We start from the raw sequence: 26,228 nt of genomic DNA on the forward strand, positions 1-26,228 counted from the left end.
TTAGAATGACTATCATCAAAAAGATAAGAAATAGCAAGTGTGGAAGATGACCTAGAGAAAAGGGAACCCTCATAGAGAATGTAAATTGGTGCAGCCACAATGGAAAATAGTACAGAAATTTCTCAAAATAAAAAAAAATAAAAATAGAACTACCATATTATTCAGCTATTCTATTTCTAGTTATTTATCTGAAAAAAATATGAAAACACTAATTCAAAAAGATATATGCATCCCTATGTTCATTACAACATTACTAACATAGCTAAGATATGGGAGCAACCTAAGTATCCGATTTTAGAGAATGGATAACGTAGATATGGGACACACACACACACACACACACACACACACACACACTTTGGAATACTACTCAGCCATAAAAGAGAATAAAATCTTGCCATTTGCAACAACATGGATGGACGACCTTAAAGGTAAGTGAAAAATGTCAGAGAAAAATAAATACCATACCATTTCTCTTGTAAGTGGAATCTAGAAAGCAAACCAAAACAAAAATTCATAGATACGAGAACAGACTGGTAGTTACCATAGGAGAAGGGAGTTGAGGGGTGGGCAAAATGGGTAAAGGGGGTCAATGGTATGGTGTTGAATGGTAACTGGACTTATACTGGTGATCACTTTGCAGTCTATAGAAATACTGAATTATAATGTGCACCCCAAACTAACAATGTTATATACCAATTTTACCTCAATTAAAAGAAAATAAAGATTAAAAAATAAATGAAATAAGCATACACACACACACACACACACACACAGAGTCACATTCCTTAGATTAAAGAGAGCTATGTTTGCCTTGGGCTTTTACAGTTTCTAACCATGGATTGTCAAAGAAGGTAGGAGCCCTCACTCTCCCTGCTAAAGAGGCTTGTGGTTGCCTTACAAAGTAAGCACTAGATAGAAAGAATTATAAAATAGTGCCTAAGGCTGGAAATACACACAGATATGTGACAAGAATGACAACACCTGTCCACATGTAAGAATATGGTTAGAGACATGGACCTGAAGCCCAACTGCCTGTTGACTCAGTCAGAAAAGGTCATATGCCTCCATCTGACTTTCTTAGAATATCTTCTCTGGCGTTTGGAGCTGTCACGGAAGAAGTCCAACTATCCTGAGAAAACTACGTGACAGACTCCTTCTCCATTGGTGCTGAATCCAGACTTCTATGATTGCTGCTTGAGGACCCGCCACATGAGGGGAGCTTCTTGGACCTTCCACACCTGCTTATCCACCAGGTACAGACCGCTGAGTCACCACAGTCACTGACAGAAGGAACAAGAATCATCCAGACAAATTCCTGACTCACAGAATCCCTGTGGTATAACTGAAGAGTTGTCTCAAGATATTCTGATTTAGGGTGGTTTATAGCAATATACAACCGGGACGGGGACTTAAGTCTCTCAATGGAAAATTCAGGAAATGTTATGGAAAACTGGTATGAGGATTATATGATAATGTATGCTGTGTCCATATCTGATTCATAAGAGAGCTACTGACATCTTCACCATCATCATAATACCAGTCACAAGACCTCTTTCCCATACTGAAAACCCTGCATTTAGCCTAGTTGGGCATGAGAAGATGGGGGTTCTAATTCCAGGTCTGCTACCGGTGAGCAGAACCGGTGACTCTTGACAACTCAAAGACACAGACACTGTCCAGCCTTTTTTTTTTTTTTTTTTTTTCTGGGAGTCAGATAGGAAAGGCAAAAAGAGTGAAGAGGCTAGCGTAAGACCCAGGCTTTATGTGGTCTTTCAAATATTTTTTAAAGCATGAAACAAAACTCTGAGTGATATTTTTAAATTCCTTATAGAAATATAATCTCTACTTTTATTCGATATATGGCCCTTGTGGTGTAGCTTTTATTTATATTTTTGCTTCTGATAATAGTATATGTAAATAGATAAATATTTCTCTACTATAAGAGAATTTTTCTATTCTAAATAAAACAACAATGTAAGGGCCAAATTAGGGTGGTGGGAATTTGGGTGAGCTGGAGAGAGCTCATTCTGGCCAAGGAGGCAAACAGCTCTCATCTCCAGCCAACTTCTTCCATGAGACAGGAAGACCAGTGTTCCTAGATAATTTTACTTTCCTGAGACTCCAGAAAGGTTCAGCTCATAAGCAACCAGCTGGCACCTCCACTTTAGCAAACAGATGCTCTCTTCGGTGATCTTTTTCTTGCTTTGCATGTGACCTTAGGCAAACTGTTTAACTATTTTTTGGCCTCAATTTCCTCTTTCTGTAAAATTGAGAAGTAAAAACACTAGTTTCCAAAAGTCCTTATAAATCTAAATTTCTTTTAATTCACCAGGCCTGCCCAGAGGAAGATGGTGGATTTGGAAAATATGCATATGTCATGCCTGTGCATTTATGCATTATTCTGCTAAAAATAAATAATAGTTTGGTTTTTATTATTCACATAAAAAGAATATGAATTACCTCTGGAGACAACCACTTTGCCTTTTTTTTTTTATTTTTAAGATTTTATTTATTCATGAGAGACACAGAGAGAAAGGCAGAGATGTAGGCAGAGGAAGAAGCAGGCTCCCTGAAGGGAGCCCGATGCGGGACTCAATCCCAGGACCCTGTGATCACTACCTGAATCAAAGGCAGATGCTCAACCACTGAGCTACCCAGGTGCCCCAGCCACTTTGCCCCTTAGCCCTACCTTAAGTGAACTCTAAATATGTTTCTTAAGAATAAAATTCAAAAAAAATTTTTTTGACAACAACCCACAGTATAAAATACACTCTATATCATAGCAACCAGTATGCACATATGTATATATAAGTGACTAAAACAAAAGTTTCACATAGTAATATTTAACCCTGCCATCTAAAGTGCTGTATAATTTTTAATTTTCTTTCTTTCCCCTACATGTTAGTCGTGACACACCAAATACAATAATGAATCAGGACCCACTGTGCTTGTCTACAAAGGTCATCCCCTCAGAATTTACAACCCGTCTTCTGGATTTCATCTTTTTAATTGTCTTTCAAACATTTAATATCTCCCTTAAGTAAATGGTAACTTCTCTCATGGCATGTCTTTCAACAATTTTAATGCACAAAATAAGAGCAAACATAATAGTTTCTTCTTTTAACACCCTATTTTCTAGATGAGAAAGAACACTAGTTTATCTGTGGTAGGCGAGCCATTTATAAATAGCATTACTTTCATGTCAATTTTCCTTTTCACTAAACCACTGGTAGTGAAATGCTAGTATGCATTACAAACCATGTAGAACAGTATGCAGATTCTCAGGTTCCATCAAGACATTGTCTTAGTGGATCCTTGGGGGCCTCTAGGAACCCGTATTATTACCCATCCCCTTGGTAATTTTGATCTCTGTGGCCTTTTGATCACACTTTGGGATTCTGCTTTAAAAATACAAAGGTCTAGAATAGAGGTAAGCAAAGTTTTTCCATAAAGAACCAGATTATAAATACTCTGGGCTTGTGGGCCACTGGTCTGTGTTGTAACTCTTCAATATCATTATTATAGTGTGAAAACACTCATAAACAATACATAAATAAATGGGTGTGGCTATGTTTCAATAAAATGTTATTTATAACAACAGGTAGCTAGCTTCTGGCCATAGTTTGCTAAACCCTGGCCTAAAACGTATACTAAAAATTGGCTTGGTTATGTAAGTATATTTCAATCCATTGGTGCTAGATACTTTATCAATCTGAAATCACAACCAAGCTCCTGGGGAAAGTATGCTTTTGTCAGTGACTGATGGCAACAGGAGTACTAGAGAGTACAGTTGTGGATGTGAACTTTCCTTCAAGGTTTACCTGAGAAGGTAAGAAAATGAAGAAGCAGCATTTCTCTTCAGAAAATCTAGAAGTGGAGTAGCTTATACCCTTAATTAAGCTGTGGGATCCAACAGTTCATTCACTACAAGAGGGAATACTAAGGATCTAGGCAATGAGTAAAGTTCCACAAACCATTCCACTCCATATTCCATGCCCAAGACATGGAGGACTTGAATCAGCCATTGCTCCAAGGTCTTCATACCCAGGTGCTTTTATGCAGGAAAGCTTTCAGTAGGACTGTAGCATGTTAAGATACACTCATATATTTTGGATGACACCAATTCTAAACTCAAACAGGCTACATCTTTAGGTGATCAAAACAAACAAACAAAAAACAAAAACTTCAATAGAGTGAAAATAATTAGCTTTGTAAGCATTACTGAATACAGACCCTAGAGTAGTCTCCATGGTGGTGTCTTCTTACAGGATTTTTCAATTTTTTTTTCAAATTTTTACTTTGAATATAGCATACAATTTCTGATTCAAACTCAATGACTTTAGAACCTTATTTCCCACATAATTTGTGACTCTACAGTATTTATTGACTCTAAGTGTCACACACATTATGAAGGTTGAGCACTAAATCTCTAGGTATCTTTGCTAAAAAAACTGCCTCAACAGGTATAGCAATATATTGGTTTCCATGTTGTTAAACAACAATATAGCTGAGATGGGGTTAAAGAGATCCTTACTTCTCCTCCCACTGGTTGACATTTTGCTCTTTGTATTTTGAGTAGAGGGCAGTGGTGGCAAGGAGGTAGGAATGGCAGAGTGGGTGGAGGTCGAGGTGGAGCTAGAATTGGTTGACCACCTACTATGTATTAATAATTTAATTTGTTATTTCATTTAAAGTCTCAAATATGGTGTAAGTTTGTTATTCCCACTTTACGTGGGAGGTTCTGGGAATCAGCCTACGAAGATAGAGTGTCTCGATGGGAAAGATGACTCCAGAAAGGAGGAAAGGAATAATAATCCAGGAGGCACCAAAGAAGCATTTTTCCTAGTCTGCCACAATTGTTCCTACAGTGTTTAAGTTTAGTCTTTTTTTTTTTTTAATTTTTATTTATTTATGATAGTCACACACAGAGAGGCAGAGACACAGGCAGAGACACAGGCAGAGGGAGAAGCAGGCTCCATGCACCGGGAGCCTGACGTGGGATTCGATCCCGGGTCTCCAGGATCACGCCCTGGGCCAAAGGCAGGCGCTAAACCGCTGCGCCACCCAGGGATCCCTGTTTAAGTTTAGTCTTGATTATTAATCAACCTTTCATTTCTGAGATAAATCATGCTTGGTCATAATGTACTATCCTTTTTCCATATTGCTAAATTCAATCTTCTAAAATTTCACAGGTAAGAATTCTAATTCAGGGAAGCCAAGTAAGTTGCCTGAGGTTACATAGTCTGGAAGTTGTAGATGCTACATTGGAATTAGGACCTTTGGATTTCAAAGGCCTTATTCTACTATTTCATACTGACTTTCAGGAAATGCTCAAAGCTACCAAACTACAGTGAAGCTGATTTTTAGTAAAAGAAGCAAATGGTTAAAATGGGATTTGAAATTTATCCACAAATTTTCTTTACTGAAATACTTTGCTATTTAAACTATCCAATCATCAAGACAAGACTGGATTCAAATATTGTGGGGACAGTCATTCAAATGGTGGAATAGAACCAATGCTTCTTTAGGTGCCTTCTAGTTTGTTCCTTTTCTCCTTTCTTGAGTCCTTTTACCCATCCAGACATTTTATATTCACAGGCCGATTCTCAGAACATTCTAAGTCTGTGCTCTCCAGGTAGTACCAGACCATTTTCATTTTTATTTGTTCTAATAAAACCAATCTAGTTTGAGACCAAATCATTCTGGTCTTTAAGTAACAAAAGTAACATTTTAATATAACATAAAAGCTGGCTCTTCAATAAGACATATAAAATTGATAAAACTTTAGCCAGATTAAATAGGGAAAAAAAAAAAAGAGATAAAAGCCAAACTACCAATATCAGGAATGAAAGAGGTGATATTGCCTCAAATTCTACACAAAGCAAAAGTATAACAAAGAAATATTGTGAATAATCTTATATTGATATATTTAATAACCTAAGTGAAATGACAAATTCTTTGAAACTACTACATTTCACTCAAGCAATACTTTGATATTTAATATTCTATATTTATTAAATATTAGATTACTTGGTAAAGAAATGGAGTTTATGGTTAAAAACCTTCCCACAAAGAAAACACTAGGGCCAGATGGCTTAGCCAATGATTCTACCAAATATTTAAGGAAGAGATGATATGAATACTACCAAAACTCTTCTGGAAAATTAAAGAGGTTAGAACCATTTCCTATCCTGTTCTATGAGGCTTGCATTACTCTATACCAAAACCACAAGAAGGACAGCACACAAAAAGAAACCAAGACCAAAAGACACAGAAATTCTTAAAATTTTAGCAAATTAAATCTAACAACATGTAAAAAGGATAATACAATATGACCAAGTGTGACTTACTGCAGGAAAAAAAGGTTAGTTAATATTCAAAAGCAGTCAATGTAATTCACCATATTAACAGACTAACTAAACAAATGTCATAAGACTATCTCAACAGATGCAGAAAAAAGATTTGATGAAATCCAATATCTACTCATGATGAAATTTTGAGCATACTAAGAATAAAAGAGAATTTCTTCAATTTAATAAGGCTTTAAGAAGTGTGAGAAAAGTCTAAGGTTAACTTCATGCTTAATTAGTGTGAGACCAAATGCTTTCTCCTAGAACCAGAAAATGTAAAAGGTAAAAATGTCCACTCTCACCAGTTCTGTTCGAAACTACACTGAAGGATCTACTTCCATGGAATAAGAAAATAAAAATAAATAAGTCACTGAGATTGAGGAGGGAAAAGTAAAACCATCTTAATTTACAGAGGACATGGCTGTTTACATTAAAAATCTGAGAACATCTACAAAAAAAGTTCATTAAAAGATATGTTTAGCAAAACTGAAGGATACAAGACAAAAATACAAAGGTCAATTGTATTTCTCAGTCCTAGCAATGAACAATTAAAAACTGAAAATATAAAAATAAAACCGTAACAGCACAGAAAAATATGAAAATTTTAAGGATATATTAGACAAACATGTATAAGACCTATATACTGAATACTAGAAAACATAATGGAGAGAAATTAAGAAAGATGTAAATAAATGGAATAAAATACTAAATACTGTAACTACATCATCCCCGAAACTGATCTATAGATATAGAACAATCCCATTCAAAATCCGGGTGTGATTTTTTTTCTATTCTTTTAAAGAATCTGACAACCTTATTTTAAAGTACACATAGAGGGGCACAGTGAGTTATAAGCACCTGCCTTCAGCTCAGGTCATGATCCCGGGGTCCTGGGATGGAGCTCCACGTCTAGTCCTGTGTCAAACTCTGAGTCATGACTCTCATTGGCCTCCCTGCTCAATGGGGATCCTGCTTCTCTCTCTCCCTCTGGCCCTCTTGCTCATGCTCTCTCTCTCTTTCATCTCTCAAAAAAATAAATAAAATCTTTTAAAAAAAGTACACGTGGACCTTCAAAAGACTCAGAACAGAGCCCCCAAAAAAATTGAAAAGGAAGAAAAAATTGGAGAACTTACACTATTCCCTAATTTCAATACTTATTTTTATAATAGAAAAATCATGAGTGTCATGATTATGTCATGTCATAATCATGACATCATATTAGACAAATAGATCAATGGAACAGAATATTCAGGAAATAAACCTCACATATATGGTTGACTGATTCTTAAATAAAAGTCTAAAAGTAATGCAATTGAGAAGGTAAAGTTTTTTTCAACAAATGGTGCTGGAACAACCAGATATCCAAATGCAAAAAAATGAACTTCATACATACCTCACATTATTAACTCAAAATGGATCATCATACTAACTGTAAAACTAAAAATTTTAAAACATCTAGAAAAAAATTTTATGTTTCTGGGTTACATAAAGACTGTTGAGATAGAACACCAAAAGTAATGAATAAATTGGACTTCACCAAAATTAAGAACCTCTGCTCTTCAAAAGACACTATTAAAGACAAGGCACCAAAAAAAAAAAAAAAAAAAAGAGACAAGGCACAGACAAGGAGAAAAAATTGAAGACATCTGTCTAAAAAAAACCAATCTGATCTTAACAAGTGTTCATGAGGATGTGGAAAACTGGAACTCTTATACGCTGCAGGTAGGGATGTAAAATGACACAAGTGCTTTGAAAATCTTTGGAAATTTCTTAAAACACAGGAGTATGCGCACGCGCATGCACACACACACACACACACACACACACACACCCCTACCATGTGACCTGCTATTCCACACCAAAGTATTTGCTCAAGAGAAAGCAGGGGACCCCTGGGTGGCTCAGCAGTTTAGCACCTGCCTTCGGCCCAGGGCCTCATTCTGGAGTCCCAGGATCGAGTCCCACATCGGGCTCCCTGCAGGGATCCTGCTTCTCCCTCTGCCTGTGTCTCTCCCTCTTTCTCTCTCTGTATCTCTTATGAATAAATAAAATCTTTAAAACAAAAAGAAATGAAAGCATCTGTCTACAGAAATATTGCACCCCAATGTTCACAGTATCTTAATTTGTAATACTCACATACTAAAAATGACCCAAATATCCATCAACAAGTGCACAGATAAATTGTAATATATTCATACAATGACATACTACTCACCAATAAAAAAAGAATGAACTACTTGAGACAACCAGAGTTGACTAAAAAAAAAAAAAAAAAAAAAAAAAAAAAAAAATCTGCTGAATGAAAGAAGCCAGACAAAAAGGAGCACATGTTGTATGTTTCTATTTTTTTATTTATTTTTATTTTTTTGTATGTTTCTATTTTTATAAAATTATAGAAAATTCAAACTAATTTGTAGCAACAGAGCTCATTTTAGTGGTGTCTGAGAATGGGGATGAGAGTGGGGAGTGAGAAGTGAAAAGGAGAGATTGCAAGAAACAAGAGGAAACTTCGGGAGTGATGAATATGTTCAATACCTTGTCTGTGGCAATAGTTTCCCAAGTGTGTACAATATTTAAAACTTCCTGAATTGTGTACCCTATGTGTATATCTATTTATCTCAGTAAAGCTATTTTTAAAACAATGTAACAAAAAATGAGGGTTTGCACTTTTGTGAGGCTAATAGAAGAAATAGTTTTCAGTCATTCAGAACTGTTAGAAAAAACAAAAATAGTTAAGAAAGTAAAACTTATTTTCCACAACTCACTACATACTGTGGAGGAAGAAAACCTCTAAGCGATCTTAGTTCCTAACTAAACCCCACCCCTATCAGAAGATGCTAATTTTAGCTGCTCAGAGATTACCCAAATTCTTATCATGGGCTTTTTATATATTAGGGTTTTACTGTACTCGAAGGAAACTCTAAAAATCAAAAATAAATTAAATATATATGTATATATATTCAAAGAAACACTATCAGGAGGAAAACCACCAAGAATCATCAATATAAGTCTTATTCTAGTAAAGCTATTGGATTTAAGGTGAAGGGAAATTTGGGGGGGGGGACAACAGTGCAAAAATATCAAGTTATAAACAGTGGAAAAAAAAATTAGGCCAACCACCAACTTTTCGGTAAGAACACCACTAGGAAGCATGAAGAGACTAATGAGAAAGCATATGTATACAGCATTGAGATCCTGTTTCCAAATACAATTTTTGAAGATTAAATAACTTTAGAAAGAGTTTTTACTGTGTCAAAGAATTTTTTTTTAAAGTTCAAAGATAAAAGAGTAACAGGGAAATAATGCAGAATCAGAGACAACAAAAGAAATTTCCTGGCTAGAGTCAAAATTCCTGCAAATACTCTTGACATGAATAATTCACCTGAAATGACATACAAGAGCAACAAATTTTAAAAAACGAATATTCTTTTTTTAAACAAAAGTAATAAACTTGAAGGTATATGTCCCATGAGGGTTTGACATCTGCAAACCAATTACTTTGAGAAGTGCTGCTCTTATTGTTTCTGGAATGAGTTTTGCAACTATGTGAAGCACTACCAAAAAAGTAAATGAAACAACCAAGCAAACAACTGTCTTATAAATTTACAGTCTCCTGTCCTTCAGGATTCAAGATTTTGATCCAAGAGACTGGGCTCCACATAGGATTTGACTAAAATCCAAAATCAAGTGTACTCTTTAAAGAAAGAGATCTGCCAATAACACCGACACTAAAATGCAAGTTATGTGGACCTGAGTAGTTAGTAAAGGTAAGTCACAAAAGGTTTCAGAGAGTTGTTATCATGGACAGAGAAAGTCAGCGGACTGCCATTAGGGAGACAACATTTATGCACATAAGCGTTACAATGTGTGTCCAGCTGTCCGTCCCACGGTAGCATCTCTTTATATCCAGTGTCTCGACGGCACGTGGTACCAACCTACACTCTACCAATCTCTAGAATGGGGAATACACATACATTTGCGTGAAAGATATAACTTAGAAATGCAATGTAACTGTTTTAGTTGAGAAGGTACCACCAATCTTCAAACTAGTGTTAAAGTATGTTTCCCAGTCTGGACTCTATTTCAGGTGCACAACCATCATCTCTCAAATATCCTACAATGTTAGTAGGAAATGGCGACAATCTAGACTGCAATTCATATCTTAAGGAAATAAGAACAGGGTAACCATACAATAGTAACTTCTGGTCAATTATATGATGGATTGTCCGAGAAATGTTAAGATGTGATTCTGGTTTTTATTAAACAGATTAAAAGACATACAAAGACTTTTATAGAGAAGGAAATTATTTTGACAACTAAGCAAAATGATCCAACACCACAAATTTGGGGTTAAATAATTTGGAATTTGAGATAATTTGTTTAGCCTGATAGTAGGTTGAAATTTATTTTTACAGTTTATATCCCAAAAGGAAAATGATGTGCAAATACATCTCATTAGTTCACCATATTGCTCCATAAAGTATGTATGCAAACAAATAAAGACCAAATAGAATTTCAATGAATCATTCACAATTCTGAGAACTAATGTTGCCCTTTGGCCCCGATATACTGGATGCATCTGACAAGTGGGGCTGTCAGTCTCACATGATATTTTGGTGACAATTTTTGGTCCTTGACAGCAGGATCACCTAGCACTCAACGTGATACAACACATAATAATCATCCAGTGACTTTGTGAGCTTGGCTTTCCAGCCACAGTCTCCCACTTTTCCTCATCCCACTAGCATCATTACTCCCAGAGTCACCACCTTCTCAATTCTCAGTCTTCACTTCACATGCTCTCTCCTCCGACACCCATTCTTCTTCACACCCACACCCATAATTTCCCACTCAGGGCAAATTATTCTCACTTCCTCCTCTATTTCCAAAGAAATCTCTTTGCACCTCTACATTTATATTCTATAGAGTCCAACTTTTATAGGTCTGGCAGATTAAAACCTCTTAAAAAAGAGGTTTATTTAGTATTGGATTTTCCACAGTACCATGTACATTCTTGGAACACAGGAGGGACTCAGTCAATATGTACTGAATTGTGTAAGTGAATTCAACACACACACATAAAAACACACACAGAGAGAACACAGTAAGTAGAAATCCTACTAATAAGCTACTGTAGGAGGTTGATCTCAATAGTAATAATAACATCAATAAAGTGCATTTATTGAGTACCTACTATGTGCCAGGCAGTCTGTTAGGTTGGTTGTGTACATTACCTTAATCCTTAAAACAACCCCTATCAATATCTTGCACGAGGAACCCAAGGTTCAGAAAGGCTAAATACATTAAACAGAAGGAAAATGCTGGTATATTGCTGAGCATAGACTCAAATCCAGGTATCCCTAGCAAAAACAATGCCAATCCTCTTCCTTTCACATCTTCCTTTTAATTTCATCCCCTCTCGCCCTGTCCCTGGTATAGCTATTACACTCATAATCTAATACTCAGTTTGCGTTTTTCTAATTTAATTTTTGTCAAAACTCTCGGTTACCTATACTGCCTTATTAATACTAAGGACAATCTGAAAATGTTGATCCTGATATGATTTTTAAAAATCAATTTCTAAGCTAAAAAACTCAGTGATGCATTACTTACATATACTTTGAAGATGAGGTAGGTGTACTTGGAATAAAATGTCATCATCCCTTGAAGCAGTTTGAAATATATAAAAACTGCACACAAATAAAACCAGTACCTCAAAAGCCCAATGTATATAAGAATAGGATATCCCTAAACGAACTCCTGCAACCCTTTCAATGGGATGAGTGTCAGGATTATGGATGGCCTCTGAAATTTCCTGTTCTTAAAGAACACCTACTTCTTTGCTTTAAGTAACAGGTCTTTAATACAAAGGGGTCATAACTAATGGATTTTAATCTTTCTACCTTTAACATGTGAATTTCTTATGAGTAAAATAAACCACAAATGAAAGTACATATACCAAGCACACTGAACCTTTCTTCTTCTATTAGCATATCAGTCTACAATCATATCTAGATCAATAGTGAAGATATCTGTTTAAAAGAGAGCCATGCTTTCTTTTGTCAGAAATTCATTACTTTTTATTAGGGTCATTGCTTGAAAACTTCAAAACACCATATGGACCTAATTGTGGTTTATTTTGGCAAAAAGGAAGACACTGTAGAACAATTGAGGCATTACATTCTACAATTCCATTACTTTCATCCCTCTCAGTTTTATTACTGTGTCATTAAAGGCAACTTGAGTGAGCGAAGAATTATAGTGTCATGTGTACAGGCTAGTAGATTAATAACAAAACACACTCAAGTTTAAAGGTATCTAACAGCTGTTTTCATTATTTTGTGTAAATACGCTTGAAGCATATCTATCTGATTAGTGGATAGAGCGCTCTTCTCTGTCACATGCCATGGGCACTGCTATGTGCAAGTAATCAAAGTGCTCAGAAAATGAGTTTACATTGTTCACTGCTGAAATACACAAATGTCAGAAAGTGACTGCGCATCAAAGCTTAGTCAAATCATCTGCTGCAAACAAACAGATTCCGATGCACATTTCAGCTTAAAACATTCCGCGGCAGCACACTCAGTCGGACTTATTGCTGGCCAAAATGAAGTGGTGTGCAAAGAATAATAAGTTTCTTCAGAGAGAAAGAAATGACTTCAAGATTCATACAGATAATCATCTATATCATTTCCAATGGAGTCAACATCTAAAGTTATATTATTTTTTTTTATCCTAAGACTATTCATTAACTTTTATACGCTTTTAAGATGTGAACTAATAAGGAAGCGTGCCATATATTATTATTTTAGGCTTATATACATGTAAAATCCATATACAATTTAAGATTTCTAATGCAATGACTCCTATTTCCATTTCTCCTTCATTCTCTTTTACGTCGTTATGATCTACTAATAATACATTTACTTTGAATTCCAATACCCAACTGCTTGCTACTCAAATGTCTCAAAAATATTTATCCTTACCTATCAGCCCTTGTCCTTCTACAAATTCTCTTCACTTGACCTCTGGCCTTCTTGAACCACAGCGACACGTGATGCCCATCCTATTACAGAGTTGACAGGTTCAACTACTACACGGCCTGCCCGCTCCGCTCAGTGGAGTTTTTCACTTCATCACCATGTCGCTGGTAAATCGTCTCTGTGGTTTCTTGTTCCCTGTGTCTGCCTAATTTTGACGCTCCAATCCAGACATACTTGTTTTCAAATCTATTCAAAATTCCTCGTGTCCTTTTTCTTTGGTGTGTGGGCGGGGAAGGTACAGGACAGAGGGCACAGTTCTGATGCCATATCCATGTACAACCCCTACAATAATATGGATGCTGAATATTCTCAATACAGTGATGAGTGTGACTGCCTTCTTTTTTCCAAAGCCAGGCGTTAAGAATGCCCACCCCCATGTAAGTCGTCTGTCAAGAACCCCTGATTTTGACATATCTGGCTTCCTCAAAAATGCTTTTAAACCACTTTATGCTTGCCCCTCCAGTCACAGAAACACTTGTTTCAAATTTGTCTGTCTGCCTCTCCCAACTTTCTCATCTTTTCCTTCAATTTCATCCACTTGGTCTTTGGGGATGTTTACACTGAAGCTCGTATTTCAAGACTCAACTAGTTTTCTCTCAAGCATCTCTAAGACCTCTGTGCTGTTTGAAGGCTTCCCTTGTCATCTGTATACTCTGTCTGTCTGCACCTCGGTTTCCTCCTGCCCCTCTGATGAGAGGCTGGAGCACTCATGAGAGTGAGGCTCTAGAAGCACTAACACGAGCCAGACCTGGCTGCGGAGGTGTTATGTAAGCTTCTCCACGCTGAATTGACAATGAGTTTCTACACTGACCTTCAAGTTCCAAGTTTATTCTGAGGAGTTCCATAGTGAGGCTCACAACCAAAATGTCAAGATTTTCAGTTAAGGCTAAAAGCTAGATTTGCAAAAAAGGTTAGACGGTAATTATATAACCCACACCTAATATTTTCATGTCACCTTTCAAAGTGGTAAACCTCATTTGCTGGTGTGTTGACACAGCTCAGCAATGCAAATAAAGTACATCTAGGAGCCCTGATTCTCTCTTAAGTCAACCTAACTATATTTTTGCCAGCTGTCCTAAAAGGTTCCCTTAAAATTAAGGAGTCAAAGTGGAGCACTGACTTTCTTGCTTTATTAATTTTTCCATCAGGTAAAGAGGACTTCAGCTAAACAAGATAGCTGGGTGGTAAGCACAAATTGCAACCCATTTCTCTCAGAAAAGAGTTGCAAGCTGAGTTCTACCCCCATGCTTAGTGGTGGTTTGCAGCTGCCACACAGATTTCCCTTCCCAATGGTTTAAGTATCATCTGCCCAGTAATAATATTTATTGGAAATCAACAGTGGAGAAATAGGCCGGTGCTGCAGGGTGTTAAAAGGCATTAAAGATAGAGTCCCCATGTTTAAGAACCTTATAATCAAATGACTGAATGTACATAAATCAACTACCAATGGACATTTACATATATGACATGTACAGATCTAATTATGACTCTATACCTAATTTAAAAGCTTCCTCTGTAAGTCTGTCTGGGTCGGCAATAAAGTAAGCGATGGAGGTACGGGATATGTTAAAGGCATTATCTTACCACAATGTGCGTATAAAATAAATGACCTGGTTGTTTAATACAAGTGGTGTTATTCAGAAAGGAGTTGTGAGGAAGGATGATCCCAAGTCTTGTTCTTTTTTTTTTTTTTTTTTTTTTTTTAATAAAGAAGCTAAAGTAGTTGATAGGAGGTAAGAAGAAAGAAAATATACTACTCTAGACTCAAATAGGAAGATGGCAGAAAGACAATAGGGAAAATAGATGCAAAGGCTTACAATCAAGAAGGACAGAGCCATCTACTTCCTCTGTCCAGAGTGACACAAGAACTCAGGTATGAGGGAAAGGCAAGCCTTCAATGAGGAAATGTCGGTTCACTTCTTTTCACTACCAATAATGCACCAGACACCTGAATAAACTTGGCAGGCTCCATTTCAGTGCTAAAGTATATGTCTTGCCTTCTTTCCACATTATATGCTTCATTAAACCATCCATATATCCTGTACCTTGATCTTCCCAACTCTTTTCCACATCAAAACTCTGCAGAGTGGTCCAGCTCCTTATTTCCAGCTGGAATTTTCTCTCTGGTTGGGGCTGTGATCACATCTTGTAGGCTGCATCCTACAATCCTTCAATAAAAATACAGACTCAATTCCCTTCAGGGAAAGTGGTACCAGGAACATTTCTGCCTCACGGGATCCATCACCTTCCTGGGAGGAATGGTTCTGCGCTCTGAAGAGCTCTGTAAACCAGAATGTGGCACATAAATGTAAGGCACAACTCCAGTTGCTGTTATTAATCACCTTCTCTTTCGGATCTGCTTATGTCTAAAATAGCCTGCATCACTCTTAACATCGTAAGCGTGTAAAGAGCAAGCGGCGTGCTAATTTAACGTAGTGGATGCAGCACCTGGCACACCAAATGCAAAAAGGCTTGTTGCTGACGATGCTAATGCTCACTGAAATTAAAGTCTATCTTCTCATGATCACATAATAACTGGCAATCACCTTGAGATGGGAGTGTATTAAGCATTATAAAACATAGCTGGTACTTCTGGCCCAGGTTCTGCTCTCAGTGAAACCAGAGAGCAGCAGCTCAGTGCTCCCCTCAGAATACATGTGTTTCAAAGCATTTAACCTTTCCATGTTCTCAAGAATATTCACAGTTAGACTAGCCGGATTATTCAAATGACTCACCAGTTTTTCTGCTTGCGCATGCCACTCAAATGAGGAAGATTAAATACAGCTCTGTTCTTAGTGAGATTCCAAACAACACTAGACTAAGCATAGAAAAATGATTTCCTCTTGATTCTCGTAAGCTACACACATCACAAAATCATTTTATCGTTTATTAAAGTCATAATTGAATTGAATTGGGGCCACAGTTACAATTGGGACTCAAATTTTCTTCCTTATGCGGGATGTTCCTGAAATTCTTCTCCCTCTAAAATGCCCCTTTTAGAGATAATATTCAGTGCTCTCAGTATATTCTGAACCTGTGCTTGAAGACATTGTTTTTATACTGATTTCTGTATACACATTATGTTTACTTAGTTATATAGATACATAATCACAGGATTAATTAGATGTGAACTTAGAAATTAACCTCATCTAACATCCCACCCACTCAAGAATCCCCTGTTAAGACTTGGCTACAATATTCCACCTAGTGATTGTTGAATTCATTTTCACTGAGTTTCCTTTCTATTTAAGAATACAACGAATACTTGCAACAGCGGAGCTCAAGACAATTTTCCAGGGTTTTGTAGAAGAGATGTCAAGTCAGGTAAAATGTGACATCTCCCCTGCCTCTACCATGGGCCCTTTGTCCCTTAGCCACTTCCGACAAAAACTCTCTACAATTTGATCAGTAAAATTGGATTTATTTTCTCCAAAACATATCACACACACACACACACACACACACACACACACCCCTTACTTCATTGTTGAAGGAATCTGATTACTAGAAAGATGTCTTTCGAAAATTGGTATCTTTGCCCTATGCTTCTCATGCTATAATTCTCTAAGGAACAACACAATACAAACATCCCAATGTTTGTACATAAAAATCTTTCAAAGTTCAACTTTCAATGATTCTATAATGTGAATATGGGTATGTTGCCTCCCCACAAAATTCTCTTTCAGGTTAAGTATTTCAAGACTCCCCAACTGTTTTTAGAAGTTCTATCTATCCATCCATCTACTTACCTAACTACCTATCATCTCTCTTTTTTTTTTTTAATGCAAGAGTTGACAACTGTTCTTTCAAATACCATTTTTGTACGTTTCAGTGTACTATATTAGTCTCTCAAGGGAATTTTGAAATTTCACCTTATTACCTGTTATTCTTTCAATCATTCCATGTTCTGTGTCATCCAAATTTCTAGGACACTTGCTTTGGGTTTTTGTTTGTGACATTCCAGCAAAGTAAAGAAGAGAAGACATTTCTTGAACACCTACTGCATATAAGGAAACATGATGGGCACTGGACCCTTAGTGTTTCCTAGAATTTAATCTTCACAAAGTTCCTATTGATTACCTTATTTATAGATGAGGAAATAAAGACTTAAAAGTTTAAGTGACTTGCTCAAGAATCTGCTAAATGACACAACTTATATTTTATTTTATTTTTTTTAAAGATTTATTTATTTGAAAAAGAGAGAGAACAGATGCAGAGGGGAGGGGCCCAGGGAGAGAATCTTCAAGCAGACTCCCTGCTGAGTGTGGGGCTGGCCGCAGGTCTCAATCTTATGGAGCAGAAACCAAGAGTCAGACGTTCAACCTACTGAGCCACCTAAGTGTCCCAACAGAGCTTAGAATTTATTTGCTTACTTATTTTTAAATATCTTCTTTATTTATTCATGAGAGACACAGAGAGAGAGAGGCAGAGACATAGGCAGAGAGAGAAGCAGGCTCCTCACGGGGAGCCCGATGCAGGACTCCAGCCCAGGACTGGGATCATGCCCTGAGCCAAAGGCAGACACTCAACTGCTGAGTCACCCAGGCGTTCCCAGAGCTTAGAATTTAAATAAAGTTTGTGTAAATCCAGATCTGTCTGTTTTCCATAACACAGGGTGTCCCTTTAGGACTAATGAGAATTCACAAGAACATATCCATTCAAGAAAGATGGTTAGCTAATTACAAATTGATGCATCTTATTTATAAGGCTACCATGAGAGGGTGCAGGAAATGCCCCGCTGATGTCACCAAATGCTTTCCGTATGTTAAATATAGGTATATATGCACCTGTGTATACTGAGGCCTATAGGTATACCAGGTATTTTACATTAAAGAACATGTTTTATTTAATCCTCATAACTCTATTTTATAGCTGCAGACACTGAGGTTCACAGAACTCTCAGGTCTTAGGTCACACAGCTTGTAAGGGATACAACCCCACCCAATCTACTAATCTAGTAGCCTTACTATAACAGACAGTGAGGCTGGTATGGCATGACTTGCACACGATCCAACAAGCTGGCTTCCAGCAGTAGCACGTTCATTTTAAAGACTGTACAAATTATTTGCTTAAGAACACATTCTGAAATGTGATTCAGTTACTTTTCTATTCTTTTCCTTGTCACTGTTATCTGCATGTTTATAAGAAGACTTACTACATTCATATTATACTCTCCAGCAAACAGTATATTGCTTATAGCATTTCTTCAGAAAAAAAAGATGACTAAGTAGTGGCATCCTTTCAAAAAAAATTTCACCAAGAATATAAATATATAGAACAGATAAAAGTACAACTTATTTGGTTAAAGAGGTGAGGGGAACATAACCTTGTTTTTTTCTCTCCACATATATTCTTTCCTCCTATCAACCTCCAAGTCCACCAAACTTTCACTACCACCTGGGAAAATTTTTAGAGTCCTAATGGTTCTTGGGAACAAAATGTGAAAACCAATGGCTACAGGGGAATATTCTAGATGATGATGAGGAGGAGGAGAATAGTGGGTAACATTTACTGAGTGCTTACGTAGAGGCTCACGTAGAAACTCTTTACTAACATATTTGTAATAGGTCCACCATCAGTCAAAACAGGTTGACATAAACTAGTTTATCAGATGATGAGCTGTGAATTTGTAAGTAGATGGGAGACCTCAGGAATACAATGCAACAAAAATACTGGTGGCAGAGGGGCCTCGAGCCCAAGAGGGGGTACCACAATATGAGCCTGACTTGGTCAAAGGGCAGCAAGCACCCATTCGTCTATTCACATGTTCATGAAACAAATAATATATTAGTGCCTACTGGGTGCCTAGGTACGAGAGTACCGCATCACGTGGAACTTACATTCTAACTGGATATTCAAGTGGTAGAAAGAGAAAAAAGAGGTGCAAGTACATTACAGACAAACTACTTGTTTAATAATCTTTAGAATTCTACTACAGTGAAAACAAATTAGTGAGGGCTATGGTAAATTTTCTAAGTTCCCTCTTAGTTGTAGGACACATTACAGGCAAATGATATTTATAGCTACTGAGGGAGGGGAGAACCTAAGAAACTAACTCTGAATTAGTAGAAAAAAAGTAGAAATGGATAACCTGGGGCATTTGGGTGGCTCAGTCAGTTATGCATCTGCCTTTGGCTCAAGTCATGATCTCAGTGTCCTAGGATCGAGTCCTGAATCAGACTCTCTAAGGCAGGCTCCACCCTCACCCTCTGCCTGCCACTCCCCCTCCTTGTGCCTTCTCTCTCTCTCTCTCTCTGATAAATAAATAAAATCTAAAAAACAAAAAACAAAAAACAAAAGATAACCTGAAGGAAAATGACAAAAACATATCTTTCTGTCACTATCAAAAGTTACACTACTAATTATCAATTAAATTTTATGGAATTTAAATCAAATTTTATTAAAACTACAAAACAGGACTACCCAGATATCCACAGATACTTCCTCTTTGTTAATTTTTCTATGAGGGAAGAGTTGCTTTTATAGACATAACAGGAAAGAAAAATTAGACAAAGAAAAGCATTTGTGTTTGTGCAAATATATAATGAAATATTACATTTATAACATCATGTGGCATTTTTAAGCTTTTTCCAATTAATTTCAAATAAAACAGTTCTGTAAGGCAGCAGGACTGATATGACTATTCCCGTGTTATTCAGATGAGGCAGGGACGTCTGTCTGCAGTCTCCCTCTGGCAACTGATTTTAAGTCTCTGGATTCTCAGGGTAGGGCCTTTCCCATGCGCCCAAATTCTTGAGAAGACAACACAATTGCCTGAACTCTCAGGGGAACTCTTTCCCACATGAAGAAAATTCCCTAAAATTCCTACTCATCTTTTGGCTCGAGAAGCATAGGAAAAGTGCTAAAAAACAAAAGAAAATCGGCCAAGGGCAGTTTCTCCGCCCCACTCTGCTGATGTGCCAAATTGATTCTGGGCATGAATTTGAGCCTTCTCTGGCCTGGCTCATCTGCGTTACGGCACCAAGAGTCTGTCAGACCCAGAACCACAGAGAGCCCAGATGAACAGCATCTAGGGAGTGAAAAGGGTCTAAGAGGGAGTTTCAAGCCCCACATCTAAAGTGAGAAGCACCCATGAGAAGCACCACTACAACCATTCTACCATCTGCATTTCTTTCCCTGCCCCCTGCCACACACACCCCTCTTTCACCAGGCTTGGAACTTTGGGGCCCGTCCATCCGACAGGTCTTTTACCTAGATCTCACATCCCAACTTATTTCCAGATAGGACTGTAGCAGTAATTAGTCCCTAAAACACAGGCCAGGTGTTATAGCATTAATGTCCACATCTGGTTCTTTTCAGCCCCCTTTCCCAGGACTGAGTCTGCTTCTAGCATGACTTACAGGAAACTTGGCTGGACCCACCTGCTCTGAGCATTGACACTTGAAAACCTTACAAGAGCACCTGACCAGCCTCAGACAGAGTCCTTGACCAATCATGAGTTCCCTGTGTCCCCCAAACTTGGTGATTCACACTGGTGGACGTTCTCTGGGCACCCGGCATTTACTGTCCTCGGATCCTATACACACTCACACAACCTGTGCCTTTAACTCGTTCTCTCTCTCTATCTCTCCCTCCCTCCTCCCTCCCTCCACTGAGAGTCCCCAGCATGTCACACAGCTGGATCTCTCCTGTAAGCATAAGGGACAGAGGGATTACTCCTAATTTTTTAAAATATTTATTTGTTAATTTGAGAAAAAGAGAGCATGGGGCAGAAGAGGGGCAGAGGGAGAGGGAGAGAGAGTATTAAGCAGACTTGGTGTTAAGTGTAAAGCCCAATGCAGGGCTCAATCTCACAATCCTGAGATCATGATCTGAGTTGAAACCAGGAGTCAGTCACTTCATGGACCGTGTCACCCAGGCACCCATACTCCTGTTTAATTTTACTAACTACTGAAAATCCAAAATAATTCAGATGCCCGGGATGTTTAAAAATCATGAAATATTTTCAGAATGATAAATATCAATAAGGAAAACAGTCATGAAGCTTATTTTCTAAGTTACCCAAAGGAACATCAATAAGGAGGAAAATATTTTACTCTGTAAATGAATTTTCAATCGTAAATAAATCTACATATCAAAAACTTATTATTTGTCAATTATTTTTAAATAGGGAAAACCCAATCAGTTCCTTATCCCAAGAAAGTGTTACACTGGTATAATCTTATACCAGATTGAAGTCCCTAGGATGGTTGTGCAGTTCAATCCCTAGGATTGTTGTACAAGGCTTTGCGTTTGTTCAAGCAATTGAACAAATGAAGCCAATATCTAGGATCTCTGCTATTTTGAGACACAACTTACTATAGGATTTCTTTGGGGGAAATTATATAGACATACTTTTCCCTATTCCTCCTACTGTGTACAGCTAAAATCACTGAATATTATATATAAAACATACAAGAAGCCTCTGAGAGATGGAGAGGAGAAAACAAACTGGCTAGGGAACCTGAAACCTAAGGAGTGATACAGTGGTGAGTTCCCTGGATTTTCTTTTTGACTGATATATCCCAGACTGGAGAAGCCAGCAATAGATGAACATAGGGCATAGATGAACAACGGCCCCCAAAGAAGCCTATTCTCTTTAGTCAAAAGACCAGGAGAGACAAAACTTTTAGACAATAGCTATTTTCCTCAATGAACACCACAGTAAAAATTGTGGGGGTTTTTTGTTTACTTTTTGTTTGTTTGTTTGTTTTGCATTGCCAGCAAAGACCTAGTCAAGGAGCTAGGGTTTCACCTTGGCTGGGCTGTACAAGGTGTCGCCTCTTTCTCCCCAACTCCAATGTAAGAGAAGGCACAGATTGGGTGGAAACTTTGTTCCCAACCTGTTGGAGTGTGTCAGATGGAACCCAGTGGAGTCATCACGACTTTCACCATAGCTCTGGTAATAAACTACCAAGAAGACCTCCCCCCGACCACCCCAGTGCACAAAGGCTGAGTGGAGAATTAGGATTTCCATTTCCACTGCCCCCTCCCAGTAATGATGTGGCCTCTCTGTCATCTACCAGAGCAGTGTCAGGCTAGGCTGCAAAACCACACAATTTAAATAAGACCCAGAGTCTAAAAATATAAGATCCAAACGTCCAGATTTCAATTGAAAATCTCTCCTCATACCAAGAACCAAGATGTCTCAAACTGAATGAGAAAGGACAATCAACAGATGCCAGCTGGGATAAGAGAGATGTAAAACAACCAACATAAAAATGATTCAACCAACAGCTATAAACACATTTGGAACAAGTGAAACAGAAAGTTTCAGCAAGAAGGAAAAGAAGAAAGCAGGAGAATAAAAGACATAAATAGAAATTTTAGAACACACACCAGAATATAGCCAATGAATGAGTCAACTGCAGGATGGAAGGAACCTGCACCACCCCCCCCCCCAAAAAAAAATAGTGAATCTGAAGACAGAACAATAGAAATTAGCCAATCTAAACAACAGAGAGAAAATGGAGTGAAAAAAAGAGCGAACCTTCAGGAAATGTGTGGGACTACAACCAAAGATCTAATATTTAGCTCACTGGAGTCTCAGAAAAAGAGGAAAAGAGGGCGAGGCTGAAAAAAATATTCAAAGAAATAATGGCTGAAGACCAAATTGCCCCCTCCAAAAATAAATAAATAGACCTACAGATTCAAGAAGCTGGGCAATCCTAAAAAGGATAACTCCCAAAAACTCCATGCCAAGACATATCATAGCTAAAAGTCTGAAAACTAAAGACAAAGAAATTTTAAAGCAGCCAGAAAGAAATGATGCATTAACTATAGAGGGGAAAGCAATTTTACTAACAGTGGATTTCTCATAAAAATTTGCCTTTTTCATTATCTTAATAATTTTAAATCATCCTTTCCTGTACTTCATTGAAAATTTTGTCTACCTTACTAAAAGCAGATGGAATGCCACACATTCCTAATAACTTATCAATCTCACCTGTTTTAAATTGAGGATCATCAATGTGGAGGAGCACTGGCAGAGATGTGAGCTTCTAAAGCGTTAATGGTCCCCTCTGTTTGGGAGTGGTTTTGGGCTTGGTGCCATAGGATTTGCCCTTTGTGGCTTCTCACATCCCAGACATGGAAAATATGAGCCACAATACAGAGAAAGGTAAGAAGCCCAGCAGAGCCCCTTAGTGATAAATGAGTTTGCATCATCTGTCATTAGAACTTCCTGCCAACTGGGTCATTCCCTATTAAATTACCACTTGTCAATGTTTAAAATACTGATTGATAAATGACTGTGCCAAAACTGATAACACAACAGCTTTTATTTTCTAATAATCCTAGTTACCACAGCCTGCTTGTCAAGGCACAGATAGCTTTATTTTTTTAATTTTTTTTTAAATGTAAGTACTTTACCAAAAGACAATTTAATACAATGCTAACAGGTATAATGCTGGCCCTTTATATGTTACATACTGGTTCCACTTGCCAAAATAAACCTACTGGCGATTTACTGATATGAGGAGCTCCAAGTTTCACATTTCATCAAATGCTAGTAATCTGTTTTATCAATATAAACTGCATTTTAATGAAAAAATTCTTTTCTTCAGTATACTTCACTTTCAATGCCCTTGAGTATAATAATTCGTTCATGCTGTAGAACAAGAATGTTTTACAAGACCTTAACTCTCAGGAGAAATTCTCTGTAAATACAAAATGCTAGTTTTATGGGAATGTGTTGTATTCACATGAGTAGTGCCCAACACTACAAAAAAGAAAAAAAAAAAACAGGTTGTACTTAGGTTTCAGCTTAAATATCCTTCCGAGATACTGAGTAACTAACTTATTACTAGAACAAAGCTTAGTTGAGCAACTAGGTGATGGATGAATAAAATAGGATTCATATCCCTGAGGTCTCTAAATGCAAAATACATCAAAACATAGTGCAGACATGTGTTAAGGGAGAACCAATCACTAGAACTCAAAGTAGTTTTAACAATCTGAAAATTCTATCACACTTGCTTCCTTCTTAGTGATTCAAAGTGAAAATGCTTTGGCGAAATTTAAGCAAGACTCTGTACAGTCAAAATTGCACATGAGTTTATATGGCAGTTGGCCAATTTTAACTGTCTATTAAACTGTTCAGGACCCTTTTCCCACCAAGGTTACTTCCCCAAAAGTTAACTCTGGCACGACTTTGTTTCTCCTTTTTAATTCTTCCTACTAAGTACAGTCAAAGGCCACGCTGTCTACTGGAAGTGAGAGATGACCTACCAGGTCATCTCTTTCTGAGGCATTCTGTGGTTTCACACCCCTAACTTGGTCACCTACCACTGTTCCCCTTATCATTTTTTTGGGTCCTTTCCATTCAAAATGCCCAGCAGCAACGTCCCACAAGGAATGAGGAAAACAACAGAAGCACAGCACCAACAGCTCTTGCCTGTGCCATTTCTTTTTGTGGCACTTTTATGTCATGTTTGTCCTCTCTATCATGTACTGGTGATAACCGAGAGACCATTACATCTTTTTCCGGGATTTGTGTGCTGCTAGGCTGAATGGTCAAAATGAAGCAGAAGTTTAATAATAAATACAAGCAAATGGTGCTCAGAGCGGCCTTTCACTGGAGATAGCAGGGCAAACTGCTTAGAGTAGGACTAAAAAAACAAAACAAACAAACAAACAAACAAAAAAACCCAACAACCAATAACCAGGAACTGCAGAGACTCATGAGCAGGAAAATATAAAGAAAGTGTTACTCTGCAAATCTGTTCCTTATAGGTGCTACCACCGAGCAGAGAGAGCAGAAATCTCCCAAGGACTCCGTGTAATAAGGTGTATGGGCAGCACACTGAAACAGTAAAACATATCCATGCAAAACACAGCTCTCCTTTACATAAATGTGCATACCATAGTGTTCCATGGGCTCAGCAATTTCTTTTTTTTTTTAATTTTTATTTATTTATGATAGTCACAGAGAGAGAGAGAGAGAGAGAGAGAGAGGCAGAGACACAGGCAGAGGGAGAAGCAGGCTCCATGCACCGGGAGCCCGACGTGGGATTCGATCCCGGGTCTCCAGGATCGCGCCCTGGGCCAAAGGCAGGCGCCAAACCACTGTGCCACCCAGGGATCCCCGGGCTCAGCAATTTCTGCCAGGTGTTTTGTCTTCCAGTAAATATCTTTTCAAAAAAGAGTAAATTCCGTATTTATATATGTATGTACTAGTCAAACTTAACCTAGCCAGTGAAGCAAACTTTGAGTTGCCAAAGTAAAGTTTCCATATGAAATTCTTACATCTGTAAATGTGACTGGGGGGCGGGGGGGGGGCAGAAGGGGACGTGTATATGCATGTGCTAATTAGTGACAATTTACAAAACATGAACAAACCAGGGAGGAAACAAAAATTTTTTGATACCATGTCCTTTTATTAAGAGAAGTGGTATCATGAAACATAACCGTCCTTCAGATTTGTTAAATTATTATATAAGTTTCAGGTGTACAGTGTTACAGTTTGATCTGAATACCTTATTAAGTGACCACCCCCAAAATCTAATTCCCATCTATCATCCTACAAGTGACCCCCTTCACCCTTTCTCCCACGCCCCAACCTCCTTTCCGTCTGGTAACCATTAAGCTGTTCTCTTGTTTTTGTTTTGTTTTGTTTGTCCATTTGTTTTGTTTTGTTTGTTTTAGATTCCACATATGAGTGAAATCATATGGTATTTATCTTTCTCCTTCTGACTTAACTCACTTAGCATAATGGCCTCAAGGTCCATCCCTGTGGTTACAAACAAATTTTTAATCACCCCAATACCATCATTCAGATGTAACCACAGGTAACATTTTGGTGTGTATCCTTCTAAAAACGTCTCTCTGTTTG

General features: G+C 37.7%; 1 protein-coding gene across 19 annotated transcripts in view; it reads right to left on the reverse strand.

Annotated features, from left to right (window-relative positions):
• Positions 1 to 26,228, reverse strand: part of QTMAN (queuosine-tRNA mannosyltransferase) — a 426,509-nt gene that overhangs the window by 183,670 nt on the left and 216,611 nt on the right. The window lies entirely within an intron of this gene.

This window comes from Canis aureus, chromosome 20 (assembly GCF_053574225.1).
Source record: "Canis aureus isolate CA01 chromosome 20, VMU_Caureus_v.1.0, whole genome shotgun sequence".
In the NCBI taxonomy this organism is placed as follows: domain Eukaryota; kingdom Metazoa; phylum Chordata; class Mammalia; order Carnivora; family Canidae; genus Canis; species Canis aureus.